This window comes from Sceloporus occidentalis, unplaced genomic scaffold (assembly GCF_023333645.1).
Source record: "Sceloporus occidentalis isolate IW3139 unplaced genomic scaffold, rSceOcc1.0.p SCAF_3, whole genome shotgun sequence".
Lineage (NCBI taxonomy): Eukaryota > Metazoa > Chordata > Lepidosauria > Squamata > Phrynosomatidae > Sceloporus > Sceloporus occidentalis.
The window spans coordinates 50,327,982-50,342,305 of NW_028316983.1; positions in this window are offsets into that span (position 1 = coordinate 50,327,982).

Here is a 14,324-nt window from a genome sequence, read left to right on the forward strand (position 1 = left end):
AAATACACAAAAATGAAGTTTTTACACTCCAGAGAGATTATTTTGGTAAAGCCGACTTTACTTGCCCTGTTTCTTTTTAAACAAGCAGAAAACATTAAAAAAATCATACCTATATCTCTGTTTATGTTGGCCACTTGCAGATCAATAAAACAGATGAAACACATGTCCAAAAGATGACATAACGTGCATGAGGGAGAATTGATTTTAGACAAAACTGTGTGTGCCTATTTTTATAGATCTAAATACAAATTTAGAAATACTACTGTTTGAAAGGAATGCAATACATTTCACTAGGAGTGGGGGGGGGGGGAGTGTGTAATCTGGGGAACCCTGTGAGCGTTCAGTTTCTTGTCCAGATGTTAACTGTAGATGGGAAATATCCAAGGCTAATCTTCTCTTTTCTAGCCAACCCACTCCATCTTTATTCTACAGAGGTAAAAAAAGCCATAAGCAAACAGGTCATTAAACTTATAGTTCTGTAGTCTCTGTATACTTTGGAATTTTCCTTTTTATGCAGGACTCATACAAATTTAGAAATACTGCCATTTGAAAGAAATAAAGTACACTTCACTGGGAGTGGGGGGCGGAGTGTGTGATCTCTGATTTCAGGACTCATTTTATAATATGATTAAAAAGATAAGACTAAAACATCCAAATTGTTCTTTTCTGTTATCTTTTAATATTTTTGCAAAAACATGAACTCAAGGAGCTCACCATTAATGTTACTGCATTTTAAAAGTTGGATTTCTGTTTCCATATCAATTTTTAGTACAATAAATTCTGGTCTATTATATTCAGATTGCTATTTAATGTAATTACTCCAGACTGTAATTTTACCATTGACATAGGTATCAAAGAATTATTCTAGTTCATCAGTAGTGATTATAGAACATGTCTGCTATTTCGTTAATATTTTTATATCCTCTTATATAAAAGTCATAGATTTTTGCTAAATATTCTATTACAGTACATGGTTTGACCCATCGTTTTTCTTTAGCTTTTCTGATCTTTTTTTCAGATGTTCTTATTTCTTTTCTATTTTATGGTATCTTGGTTTTTCTATTTCTCTTTCCTGTTAGCTGTAAAAATTTCTTCTATTATCCATTACTTAACATGCATTTCTTCTTTTGAGATATATAATGGTACATTAGTCATATTGCAAAAAAAACCTTGTCTTTAAGCCTATTCAGCTATTATAAAGCTGAAGAGAATCACAAGGAGGAGCAGTGTACTTGTTCACTCCGTCTGCCATCATTTCAGTCACCCTGGAAGCAACTTCATCATTTCTATCACATGGAAATACATTAGTGAGGCTTTCCTTGTGACCAGGAGAATCTCCTCTTTGTCTGGAGGCTATCCATTGGACAAGGACCATTCATTTTCTTGCATTCTGGATCTTGTGGAAAGCCTGCAATCCGTGTATATTCTCCTCGTCAGAAAGTCATGCTCCACATGAGAAGAGCAAAGAAAACATGCATTAGGCGATGGAACAAGTATAGTCCGGATCCTTGCATGTTGTTCCTATCTGGTTTTATAACAACCGAGTTAGGAATTTGAAAGTTAATCTTCCTTCCTAACTGCATTTCTCCACTTCATGGCATTTTGCTTACTCAAACAAAAATATTCTGTTCTGCTTCCCCCATTTACAGTGTTTTGTTTTAAATTATAATAATACTAGGATTTTAATGTTATTAACATTTCCACATTATACAAACAGATGTTGTTAATGATTTTTGAGAAGCAAGCCCTTCTCAAGAACAGGGTTCCTTTTTAAATCAGCATACTGCTTCTTAAAACATTCCATGGGTTTTTCATAAATGAATAGAATCAACTGTAGTTACACGTCTGTTGAAAGTTAATTATGCTTTTGGGAGAAAAAGGATATCCATATTTCATTGACTCCAAATGTGAGGCTAGTAGGATGCTTAAGGTGGGCAGGATTTGTGGACAGCTGAGAATGTACAGAAAGAGTATGTGTGAAGAAAGATGTATTTGTCTATGAGACAGGCAGTGAGATGGGGAAAATTCAGAGAGGTTGGAATAATTTGAAGCAGAGGAACAGCTGATAAGGGAGTGTGTGTGTGTGTGTAAGAGAGAGAGAGAATGAAGCAGTGATCTCTACCAAGTATTTCCTTCCAAAGAGGAAATATGGGGTTCAGAAAGACACTGTTTAGCAGCCATTTTTGTACACGAAAAAGAAAGTTTTAAAAAATCATTGGCTTTACCTTCAATTATCACAGGCAGTTTACAAGGAGGAGAGACTGCACTTGTTCCTTTGGAGCTTTACAGTGTAATAAATGCAAAGTCTTTGTCAAATTTATCAGCAGTCCCACATTAAGATACCATCTAAGATAAAGTCTGATGCATCAGATGTCAGGGATGATGGGAGTTGTTGCACTTCACCTCAGGCTGTAACTCACCACCAAGTTAATGAAGCTGAGCTGACCAGTTTTGGCCAGTGGTTATTGCTTTTTTCCAAAGCAGCAGAGTTTCTGAGAATAAGCTGAAGACCCTGACAAACCTCTTTAGGCTTTCTCACTCTTCTTCCTCTGATGTCTCCAACACCATCAGGATTTGCTGACTGTTGTTGTTTTCACTCAAGACACCAAACGACTTTGTAGTCTTAAACAAAAGTACTATTTTATTCTACTATACACTATATACAGTTACAATTCTTGCTCTCTGAATATGCCCAACTATCCTATCACAATTCTACCAATCAACCACAACCATCCACAACAACCAGCATCACATTAACAAAACTGGCAATTATTATAGCTATTGTTAGGTGCCACCCACTGGGTGTGTACATTCACATGATTGGTTGACTTTGTTCACCCCAGACTCAAGTCCAACCCATGAATATGATCTGATTATCTTGTCCATGAAACAAGTCTCAGGTATTGCCAATATTCATTCTAAAATTTGTCCTTGGCTCCCAAGACTTCCAAATTAGATCACCTTTTACACCTGTGTGATTTCTCTGTCTATACATGCTTAGTCATTTTGCTTCTCACATACATATTTTATTTCTATTACTGCATATCCCATGTTGCATTTCTTGACATCAGATTATGTTGTTGTGTGCTTTCAAGTCATTTCTGATTTATGGTGACCCTAAGGGAGACCTATCATGGGGTTTTCATGGCCATCCAGAGGCTGAGAGAATCTGACTTGCCCAAGGTCACCCAGTGGGTTTCTATGACTGAGCCGGGTTTCGAACCCTGATCTCCAGTTATCGTCAAATGCTCAAACCACTACACCACATTGGTTCAGATTATGAGGGATCTTCAAATATCAAACAATAATAGCTACCAAAAATATTAACAGAGAGCTCCACCTTACCAGAGAGCAGTTTTGAAGTCCCAAGAAAAAGACAAGTGTTAAGTACCAGCAAGCACCATCTTCTCTGGTGCATTGGCCTTATCATTCCCAAAGGCCTGTCTGGTTTTCTGGGAAACAGTGGGAGAAATAGTCAATTAGGTGCAGCCTAGTTCACTGGAGGCTTCAATCTAGTCCACCTGGTAGCATAAAAACAACTCTCAGAAGTGCTGGCAGTGCATTGGCTGTTAGTGTTTAATTAATTTCTCTAAATTTCTCCAAATATTTCAATTTGCTAGGGCTAGTCACAATTAATCTTCTCTTGTCACAGTTTTCAGCTGCTTTTGAAATGTCCCAGTTTCTTCTTTCACTTTTTCCTCGGTCCTCAGCTTACTGCAAAATGAGTTCAAATAGCAATAGTAGTTTCTACTCTTTTAAATCAGAAGTGGGCAGAGGACAAAAGGAGGCAGAGTCTTGACTTTCCTGGAAGGCTTAGGCAAAATCAAACTGCTATAATCTCCCTTAGTTGGTTGGTTTTCTTCCTCATTAATAAATAATTTTAGTCATCTTGACTAAACTAGGCCACATATGACCCAATTTTCATCTGTGAAATGCTGGAGCATATGCAGTATGTTTTAACCTGGATTTGCACGCAAAGTGCTACCTCCTCATACATCTCTTCTTCTCCCATTCATCTCTGTTCTGCTTTTGTTAGTGGTTAGTGAAGAGTAGAACCCACTAAAATCAAAACAGTTACACAGACTTCTCCAAAACAATGATAGCTTTTGGAGAGTATCAGCTGCTGCTGCTGCTGCTGCTGCTACTGCTACAGCCTGACACATTAAAGGAAGTGAAAGGACCCAGTGTCACTGAGCAAACATAATAAACCACCTGCTACAGGGAAAAGCCTATTTCATTTGTTCTAAAAAACAAGTGTTTATTTAAAACATTTCTAACCCACCTTTCAAGGAAAAAATGTGTGTGTGTGTGTGTTTTGGGGCCCTACTCATCCCTATTAAACGCTGTCAGGATTTACACTGAAAATGGCAGCTTTTCTTGATCTTAGGCTTGCCAGAATGAAAACTGAAGAAGGCTTCTGTATCTTTAATGGGTGTGTAGAAGAGAGAATTCCTCCAGTAGGTGTTGCTTGTCATCTGGCCATTTGACAAACAAGAGATGCTGAAATTCCCTCTTGTACTCAACTATTAAAAGTACAGGAATTGTCTCCAGTTTTCAGTTGTACAGCTCTAGTCTGTAAATCACAACGGAATAGATCCATAGTGAATATAGTGGGAGAATGTCAACTGCATGCTCTTTTTGTCTTCCACTTTCATCACAGGTTAGCCAAAGACAATTTGAGCTTATGCTTCTTGAATTTCAGTACCTCAGGTATTCATTTTCTAACTTAATATGGGACAAGCTGTACTGACTAAGGGCCCTTTCACACTATGTAATTATAGAACCAATTAAATTGATTCCAATTTAAATGCCATGGCAAAATCTCATGCCATCCTAGGAGATGCAGTTTAAGGGGGGGGGGGTATTTTTCAGCCACAGAGCTCTAATGCCTCTCTAAACTACAGACCTCAGTATTCCATAGGATGCAGTTATGGCACTTAAGGTGGGATCATAGAACTATAACTATGTAGTGTGAAAAGGTCAGCTGGAAGTTATATGTATGTGTTTGTATGTATGGCAAAGGGGGAATTCAGAGGAACCTAGTCTCATAACAGTAAGGAAAGCACTTTTAGGTGGCACAACCATACTCTGTAAGGCAGGTCATTTAAAGAAATACAGTGGGCCCTTGTTATACGCTGGGGTTTGGTTCCAAGATCTCCCGTGTATTACAAAATCCGTGTATGCTCAAGTCTCATTAAATATAATGACATAGCAAATTGGTATTCTTTATAAAAAATGGAAAATCAAGGTTTGATATTTGAAATGTATACTTTTGGGGAACATTTCAAACCGTGTATGTTTGAATCAGTGTATAAAAAAATCTGTGTATAAGAAAGGCCGACTGTATTTTTTTACTGTGTGTCCAGTAATAGCTGGTGAATGCAAGCCTCTCCACTAAATGCAATCCTGATATTAGGAATGAGGTGAACTGACTTAAAACAAAAAGCAATGAGTGAATACAGCTTTGAAAATATGTTTATGTACATTATTAAGAAGAGTGGCCAGAAGTCTCTGGTTGTAAAAAAAAAGAAGAGTTTTTTAGATGTTAAATGGGACATGAAAAGGTAAACTGTGAGATGTGGACCCTTCCAGCAGCAATGATTCATACTTTTTATGGCCAGAAAAATATCCTTTCAGAGAGCTGGAAGGTGATGCTATTCAACATTTACATGAAACTGCTGGGAGAGATCATCTGGAGACACGGGGCGTGGTGTTATCAGTACGCTGATGACACCCAAATATGTTTCTCTGTGTCTTCGACTGATGCAGCGACTAGGGATGGCATCTCTCCTCTAAATGCCTGCTTGGAATCTGTAATGGGCTGGATGAGGAAAAACAAACTCAGTTTGAATCCAGAGAAAACGGAAGTACTAGTGATAGGCACTCCTGGTCCGGGTGGTGAAATTTGCCCACCTGTCCTGAATGGGGTCACGCTCCCCCTAAAGGGCTCAGTTCGCAGTTTGGGGATGCTTTTGGACTCGTTGCTCCAGTTGACTTCTCAGGTGGATGCGACGGTCAGAAGCACCTGCTACTAGCTTCGGCTGATACGCCAGCTGCGACCCTACCTTGGCCGAGGGGACCTTGAAACAGTGGTACATGCTCTGGTAACCTCTTGGTTGGATTTCTGTAATGCGCTCTACATGGGGCAACCCTTGTACCAAACCTGGAAGCTTCAGCTAGTGCAGAATATGGCAGCAAGGTTGGTCACTGGATGTTCCAGGGCTGACCATATAACACCAGTTTTGCAAGATCTCCATTGGTTGCCTGTTCGCTTCCGGGCACAATACAAGGTATTGGTTGTAACCTATAAAGCCCTAAATGGCTTGGGCCCAGGTTACTTGGAGGACCGCCTCTCCCCATATAATCTGCCCCGCACACTCAGGTCAGCCGGGAAGAATTTGCTGAGGATCCCGATGGCGAGATATGTGTCAACCTCGCAAAGGGCCTTTTCCATCTCGGCCCCTAGAATCTGGAACACCCTTCCCGATGAGCTCCGCTCCACCACCTCCCTAGATCTCTTTAAAAAGAGACTCAAGACCTTCTTGTTTCGGCAAGCCTTCCCCGATGTTCCTTGAGATCATGGGACTCCCCCCTATATGTACTGAACTATTGACTGCACTCAGCTAGCTTGGATTTGATGTAATGGTTTTAATTTTTATAACTGTAATGTTTTTATTGAAGTTTTATTTATGTATTGCAATTTTTATTCTGTATTATCTACTCTGTCATTGCAATTTTTACCTGTACACCGCTTTGATCACTGCGGAAAAGCAGTTTATAAATATATCTTATTATTATTATTATTATTATTATTATTATTATTATTACAGGGAGAGAATTTTTTGGGGGGGTGTCTCAGAAAAACTGGAGGTCTGTGAGAATTATTTGTTTAATATGTCTCTGTGTTCTACTATATGAATTCAATTTTATTCAAATTGTATACCACTAGTCAGTATTTATGTAGCTTTGAGCCTGAACGTGTATCCTTGGTTTCTTGTATGTGTCCATTTTTCTTCACTGAGTTTTCAAAAATAGGACTGGGTGTCCGTTTGGACAAGCAACTGTTACCTAAAAATGCCTAATTGGTAAGGACTTTTAAGTAAAATGCGGGGATATTACTGTTAGACTTGCATATTATTGCTGTGGCATGCTGTGCCATGACAACAGACTTGATAAATAAACAGGTGTATCTTCCTGCAGTATAAACCTGTTTAAAATTATAGCTTAGGTGACTTTCCCAGCAATGCAAAAAACACCTATTAGGGCTGGGCATATTCCCTGGATGTCAAACCAGTTCTTTCATCACAATGTCATCCTTCTTTGCAAACTGTGTCTTTCACATACATAGGGATGGAGAAATCGGATTTGTTTGTTTGTTTACTCCTAAATTCAACATTTGTTAAGCCAAGTTCTTACCATCCCAAATATCAAGAAAATGTGTGAATTTAGTAAATTCTTCAAAAGATTAATGAAACATTAACCTTTCTATTTTATACTGGTCAAATTCTACAGCTGTGCACTGCAGTGAAAAGCACTATGTTGTTTATGCCTTCAATGTTGATATTAAATACCAGTATATGAAACCTCTGAGTCAAAGTAAAAGGAGAAGCTTGGACTGATACTGACATGGCTGAATACACAAGGATGGTCATCCAAACTTTTAAGAGTAAAGCAATTTGGAATGTTAATAAATAATAAATAAAACTTTTATTTATATACTACCTTTCCTCCAGATCAAAGCAGTTTACATATCAAATTATAACATATTACAAAAACATACAGTACAATATATCAAAATTTCATACAGATTAAAAACCTTAAAAGCAATATATCAACAATATATCAACATTAGGTAGACAAATGTTACTTTTTATTCCTCCCACCAAATTTTTGTTAAATCTTACATCCTTTGCAGCCTGAATCGGAAGAAATTTGAAATTCTGGCAAATTCTTTACAAAAAAGAACTGAAAAAAAGTCTCACTAATTACTACTCATATATCCAAGACTTAAATCTTGGATATATACATAAAATTAGAAGTGGTCAGGTTTGCAGTAGTTCAGGTATTATCCAAATGATATTGTTCACAAATAGTTTTCTCTTGTGTGAAAAGGCATGCATTTTAATTGCTAGTCATCATTTTCAACTGCTACAAGCATACAGATTGTCACTCCTGTTAGGGACAAGTGTTTTCCAATTGAAAATGGTATATTATATTTTGAAGATGCCAATCTGTGTATTTACTGTTGAAAATGGTGTGCTATGTGTAGAATTTTTTAAAGTTACCAAAACGTTGGTATCTAAACATTTATAAAAGTTGCTAGTGTTATATCACCAGCCAGTTATTTTTTATTAATTTGTATTATTTATTTAGAGTATTTTTACCCCACTCTTAAGCCACACAGGCTCTCAGAGAGGCTGGAAATAAAAAATAAAAATAAGTTCAGTTGCAGGAAATTAAAATAAAACTAAAAATGTTTTGTGCTTTATGTGAAAGCAAAACTTCAGATAGATCATTATCACTATACTGAGACATGAAAGCTCCTTTCCAAATGCATATCTCTTATCCCACGTAATTTGCTTGAGACTCCAAAGGGATCTCCTGCAAAGCAGGGTATCTGAACTGGAGCTCTTAAACCACAGGCTGATATTTTTGATCTTTACCTTGTTTACTCAGATGTAAGACCCTCTGATTTCAAGGAATCTGTCTCCCATATAATTGTGTACATGGGAATAAAATCTCAGTGCAGTTAATGCACTTGACTTCTAAGTAAGTTTCCAATACATTGGGGCTGCAACTAATGAGCTGTACTCGTTCTTATTCAAATGAAATAGCTCAGGCCTACCAGTTCTAAAAACATCTGTGCTGACATCTGTCATCAAGCTGACAATCAGATTGTGGTTTGAAAGGCCCACCCTTTCTTCTCAAGTGGCGGGGATATGCAGCAATCACTGCAGTTGACTGGGAAGAGGATAGTTTTGAATAATTCAGAACTGTAATTGCTTAAAGAGAGAGAAGGGGAGAGATGAAATCTGACAAATGGAGTGAATTCCACAGATTTCATTTAAACACACATACACACAAACGTCAACAAGAATTCTCAGCAAGTTTGTTTGTTTGCATGCCAATGTTGTCATAAGAATATCCCATTAGTTTGGTTAATTTGTGCTTTTATAATAATTAACAGAGGAGTTAAATAATTAGCAACTTTTACTGTGTGGTGGAAAATGTACCATTTGCATTGTGAACAGTCAAGTAAAACAGTTTCCATATGGTAATCAATAAGTACCATTTCTGCATGGAGCTCTGCATTCTGAGGGCTATGGGGCCATAATAGTAAATCACATCTTGGAAAAGTTTGTATATACTTTCCAGAATCTTCTAGCAGCGGTCTTTCTCGCTGCTGGATTCTGGGAGTTCCCCTTCCCCATTAAATGTCTCTTCCAATACATTATTATAGCTCATCAGGTCTCCAGCCAAAGAAAATCCCCAAGAATGCAGGGTTTATTATAGGGTTAGCTTACTTTAGAATGCAGGTGCTGGGTGCTAATGGGTGAGATTTAATATTTCTGTTTATTTATAAATGTATAGGTAAAACCTACACGGAAAGGCATAACTGAAACCTCTGACAAGTACTCTGCAGTCCACTTTTCCAGACTGACCAACCTGAGTCCCAAAATGCAAGGTCCGGCTTAGGTCTTTCTCTTATGCCAAAATGTTTGGCTCAATTCTTTTACAGACACAAGGATTACAATATTATGAAGGTGGAAGGGGGCATCCCATTCAGATTCCTTCATGGTTATAAAAAGTCTTCAGCCTACAAAGAGTTCCATGGCAACTTGTCCTGTTGATCTTGTAAGAAACATTTGCATTCCTTGCTGGATCTATTAAGCATCTCCTGAGCAAAACCCATTGTTAAAATCATAGGATGACAAAGCCTTACCATCCAATTTCATATATAGAAACTGGGACACATGTGGCCAAGCAACATCACAATGTGGTTATGATGAATAAAGCTATTAATGAGGAAGAACACATAATCTAAGTGAAGCTGCAGCAGTTATGCTTTAGCCTGAGCCTACTGGGAAGGGGAAGATTCTGTCCTGCTCCTGTCCTCCTCTTCTGCCCTTTGAATTCAGTTTGCACCAGTGGAAGTAAGATGGGGACAAAGGAGGAAAGGGGAAAGAGGTGAAAGAAACTGGGACATTTAAAATCTGCAGAAAAAGTGGACAATAGAACATTAATCAGGACTGTCCCTGCCAAACTGGGACAATTGGAAGGTATGCAAAACTAGGTAAGACATGGTGAGGCCATCCAGTTCAACACCATTCCCTTACCACCACATCGCTGGTCCTACCACATAGCTGCTTCAAGAGTTGCAGAAAACAGTATATTATAGTTCAGAAAGACCCAGCGTGAACTAGTTAATACTGATCCATTTAAAAAAGGGGGTGGGAACCAAATATTGGGTGAACCTATTATTAGGTTTTCTTAGCAAGATTTGATCAGAGGGAGTTTGTCATGTCTTTCCTCTGAGACTGAGAGAATGTGGCTTGATCAAGGTACAAACTGGGCCATTATTAATATTATTATTATTATTTCCCGTCTTTCTCCCAATATAGGGACTCAAGGCGGTCTCCCATGGCTTAGGTCTAATCTGCACTGCAAAAATAACAGTTTGACATCACTTTAACTGCCATGGCTCAATCCTATGACATTCTGGGACTTGTAGTTTTGTGAGATATTTAGTTTCCTTTGTTCAAGAGCTCTGGTGTTACAACTATTTACAAATCCCAGGATTCTATAACATTGAGCCATGTTAGATAAAGTTGTGTCAACTTGCATTAATTCTGTAATGCAGATGCAAACTTAGTGGACATTTGAACTTTTGTCTTCTAGAAACCTAGTCCAACACTTTACTATGCCCACTCTTTTAGAGGACATATAACACCTCAAAATTAAATTCCATCTGCAGATGTAGAGGAGCTTCATCCAGTTTTAAGATTCATCCTCTAAATTTGATATATTATGAACATAAGATATATTATGAGATCACAGCCAATAATAACAACAACAGCAACAACAACAACATTTATTTATATTTCCCGCCTCTTCCTGCAGATCGAGGCAGGATTACAACCAATAAAATCAAACAATACAATTACACAATACCATACTACATAAGACAATCAATTAAAACATGCTGAGATGCAATACAATATAATAAATAATATAATAAATACATATTAAATAAATATATTGCAATACAATATAATAAATAATAAATCTAGAATGGATGATAATATTTGTGTAAATTTCAAAACAAATGTCATGTATGTATTTTGTGGTGGTGATGAGGAAGAGTATGGGTAAATATAAAATACTACAGTCTGGATAAATATTTTGTGTATGGCAGGGGGTTGGACTGGATGGCCCTTGTGGTCTCTTCCAACTCTATGATTCTATGATTCTAATATGTTGGTTTGTGTTGAAATAAAAATATGATTAAAAAAATTACTCCAGAAGGGAAAAAAAATCCAGAAGCTTTGATAAAGATCTGGAGCACTCAAATGTTTGCTTACTCGCCATCAGCCTGGGTCTCAGCCATGCTCTGCCAGCACTTTTTAGAAGCCAGAAAGCTTCTGACTTCGAAAAAGTGCTGGTGGAGCATGGCTGGGACCCAGCTTGGACCTGGGCTGATGGCGACTGGTGATTAGGTGGCAATTTAGTATACGATAATCTCCGCCTCCATCCTGCATCCTGGCTGCAGCCCAGGATGCTTGATCCTGTTTTTAAGTTCATGTGATAAGCTCCTATGTCTTTGTGATATTTCTCTATAAAAACCTATGCTATAAGATCAGCCTTAAGACCTTAGCACACAATTATTTTTAGTACACAAAATTGAAATGTCTTTGCTCAATGCTGTTGCCTCTCAGTTGTTACATGTAAACTGTATATGTGATTCCACAAAAGACAAGCCTCTCATTGACAAGGATTGGACTAAAAGAGGCATGTACGTAATGGCAAGATGTCTATCAGTAGATGAGATTTTGTATGGGGACCATAAGCATGAACATGAAGAGACAGACTGAAGAATGTACTCTGTTAGAAAGTTGAACATAAGTTATAACTTCAGATCTAAATGTATCACAACATGTTGCTGAACACAGCCAGTGTGATGTACTGGTTTGACTAGAACGCCAGGAGACCGGGATTCAAATCCTTGCCAGGCCATGGTCACCCACTGGGTGACCTTGAGCATGATACTCTCTCTCAGCCTTAAAGGAAGGCAATGACAAACCCCCTCTGAACAAACCTTGCCAAGAAAACCCCATGACAAGTTTTCCTTTGGGTTGCCATAAGATGGACATGACTTGAACGCATACAACAACAACAACATGGTGCTGAACATATATGAACTCACCAATTGGTATACATATATGGCTGTGCTCAATTTACTGTAGTGGTTTTCTCGTAACCAGAACTTGGAAAAACAACAAAAGGTTTTTATGGCATCTTGAATAAACTAATAAGTTTTATTTGACACAATCTTTCATGCACTGTAGCCCACTTCATAAGATATATGGAATGTTGCCTCTCTTGGTGGGAATGGGGGTATAAACAATGATAATTATCTTAACTGTGGTAATTAAACAAACAATAGTTGCAAGGTGAGAAAAACACATCCTATCTTAGGCGCGTTACAGGCCACCCCTTTGGGGCGGCCTGTAGGTGCTCCTTTCCCTGCCGGATCAGGGCCTCAGCTCCCAGAACGGCAGCCTCTGGGGCCCCGATCCGCCGCTTTCCAGGCCACGGGGAAGTGGCAAAAGGCCGCTTCCCCACGGCCTGGAAAGGGGTATCCTTGGGGCTTCAAGCCCCAAGGACGCCTGGTGGCGGCGGGGAGGAGGAGAAAGGGGCCGCTTGTCCTCTTTCTCCTTTGTGTCGCTGGCGAAGCCGTCTAAAGGTTGTGCCAGTGACACAAATTGCGGAAGGAGCTCCATTAAGGAGCTCCTTCTAGTGCTGCGGAAAGGGCGCTCTATGCGTCCTCATGCAGCGCAAAGACGTCACGTCCATGCCACCCCGTTTGGAGGCGACACGTTTGTGACGTCGTAATGGCGGCCCCCGTGTGGAATGGTGCGCCGCCATTTTGTACGTCCTGGGGACGTATTGGGGTTAGGTGCGTGTGTAAGGCACGCACTTTCCCTAACCCTACTACGTCCTCAGGACGTACTTTACGCCCATCTGTAATGGGCCTTAGATAAGTAGATTAACATAGGGAAGGTGCTAAAAAGCCTCTTCCCCCTCCTCCTTGTTAAAAGTTAACTTCTACATGAACTCTGGCGGTTGGGGGACTGCAGTCAGAAGGGCCAAAGGGAATAAAAAGGCACTGAGAATTATCCAAATCACGAAACCATGCTGATTCTCAGTAAGACCATTATATTAACCCCCTGTAAATATAAAAGCAACTAAACACAGTTAATGTTATAGCACAGAAGTAGTGATGTTATTCCTCATTACTATCATGATGTAACTGATCTATGCCTTAAGTATTTCAAAAAGTAATGAATTACAAGTAACTTGACATTTGTGATGAAATACTTCCACACTATGTTAGTTGGATGACCTCAGTATTTGAGGACAGTATAGAAAATTGCTTATGCCTCAGAGGGAGAGAAGAACTGCTGGACCTGATCCCCTTCCTCACCACCATTCCCTTCTCCTTTTAGGTCATGTCTTTTTAGATTGTAAGCCTGAGGGCAGGGAACCGTCTTATTAAAACGTTTGTATGTACAACACTGTGTAAATTTACAGCAATATATAAATAAATCTTAATAATAATAATGTCTCTTCATACTGGCTCTCCAGAAGATAGTATAAAGGAAAGAAAATTATTTGCTTCCAGCTGCTGGTTTTCTGTGATGTCAGGGGTGGAGTGGCAAGTTTATTAATAATGATAGACAGATACAGATAACCACTCCATATCACAGCTCCTGACTTCAGATTGAATGGAAGAGGAGAGATACTACTGCCCCAGTGGCTCTGGTGGTGGTATGTATTCATTTAAAATATTTCATACTGCCACTTGAGACAAAGCCATTTGAGTTGAACTGTAAAATACCAAGCATGCCAGGCAAAGATTTGCTTCAGCTGAAACGTTGCCCAGAAGTTCAATACCTCATTCTTCCCCCTCTAGTCCCGCCACAGAAATGAATGGCAGCCACTTGATACACCTGTATGTCAGATAGCAAAGTCACATTCCAAAGGTATGGTGTTTGACTTCTTCCTCCTTTTTTCACACTTCTACTTTTTTGAATGAGAAGCAA